Raw genomic sequence first — 1,769 nt, 5'->3', positions numbered from 1 at the left:
GATATATTCCTAGAAGTGGGATTACTGGGTCAAATGGAAGTTCCATTTCTAATTTTCTAAGGAAACGCCATACTGTTTTCCACAGTGGCTGTACCAGTCTGCATTCCCACCAGCAGTGCAAGGGGGTTCCTTTTTCTCTGCATCCTTTCCAGCACTTGTTTGTTGATTTGTTGATGATAGCCATTCTGACGGGTGTGAGATGGTACCTCATTGTTGTTTGTTGTTTTGAATCTTAACCCTGATTTCTAACCTTCAAAATCAGTTGCATTTAAGTGGTGTATATTTTTTCTGGTACCTGTTTCACTGGTCAGTATCCCTAAATGTCTAATTATAAGACCCGCCTACAGAACATCAACCAGTGTACACTAGTCTTTTCCAGACTTACCATCGGGTATGGATGCGTTATAATAGCCTCACAGCTCAGACTTGGCCGGCTGTCTTCACTTGCTGGTGTTCACCTCCTCCCTCCCCCATGTGCTCACTGGGGCGCTGGGGGTGTTGTACATGAATTCACCCTGCCTCAGCTCTTTCAGGTTCCATGCTGCTTTGCTTGGTGTTGTCTCCAACACTCTGAATCCCTGTGGTGCCCAGCTATGGGGTGACTTTCTTTGATGGGGAGAATGTTGTGTTGTACTTGGTTGGAGGTGTCTTAAAGCAACCTTTTCTGTGATACAGTCTTACGGACATCTCAGAGAAAGAACTCCACCCCCTACTTACACCCTTCATCCTTTCAGGGTTGGGATAGGTGGGTACTGGGCTGGTATGGAGACTGGAGACATGTCAGAATCATCCCCTCTGACCAGCACTCCTCCCCCCACTCAGGTTGTGTGTGTTTCCAGGAGGCACCTCAGCCACTGGAACCTGGCTTCCAAGAGTCTTTCCCCACCACTTGGCCACACGTACCCAAGTAATGTGGATCCCACTCAGACTCCAGCTCTGGTTTTGATTACATAATCCCCAAAGGATGATAAACTATTTATACTACCTTTATACTATTTATACTACTTTTAGGGAAAACCACTAAACTGTAATACAAGTGATCTAAAACTGTTCACATGTGAATGAAATGATACCTCTGTGGGGGCAGAGAAATGAAAGGAACCAAATCATTTCTGAATTTTACGACGATGAAGTAATGATAGTAGAAAATGAACTATTCTGTATTCACTATAAATGAGGCTTCTACCTAATGAAAATCTCAGTGTAACGTCACACATTGTTATAACAGATGAACAATGACATAGGACATAAAGAAGTCTAAACTCTATGCTGTGATATCTAATATACCTAACATCTGTACATTTCAAAGGGCAATTAGAAAATATTAATCATGGTGTAAAGTAATGGAGATGTTTCTTACAAGCACTGTCTCCCCCTCCCAGTGATCTCTTATTTTGGGGGATGATCACGAACAAGTATAGACTTGATACCCTGGTCCATATGGGCTGAGCAGATTGGGATGGGTGTCAGGTTGTTCCGGAGTGTGTGGATGGAAGGGGCAGCTGCCCAAGATGAGCAGAACTGAAATCATCACTCAGGCAATCTCCAGTGAAAGCTTTTGGGTGGGTGCTCCTAAAACCCAAGTATCCATTTAAAAATTAATTGCATTTGACATTGATGGATCTCATGTGGATGACTTTCCTTTGAGGTCTACAATGTTCACTGCTGTGCTGCAGATGTGGTCAGCCCCTAGTAACTACAAAATGTAACAGGGATGAGCCAAAGCTTTACAGTTGGATGATGAGAAGCAATACTCAGAAATCAGGAAC

The sequence above is a fragment of the Myotis davidii genome, unplaced genomic scaffold (genome assembly GCF_000327345.1).
Source record: "Myotis davidii unplaced genomic scaffold, ASM32734v1 scaffold147, whole genome shotgun sequence".
NCBI lineage: Eukaryota > Metazoa > Chordata > Mammalia > Chiroptera > Vespertilionidae > Myotis > Myotis davidii.
This window is presented reverse-complemented; position numbering follows the sequence as displayed.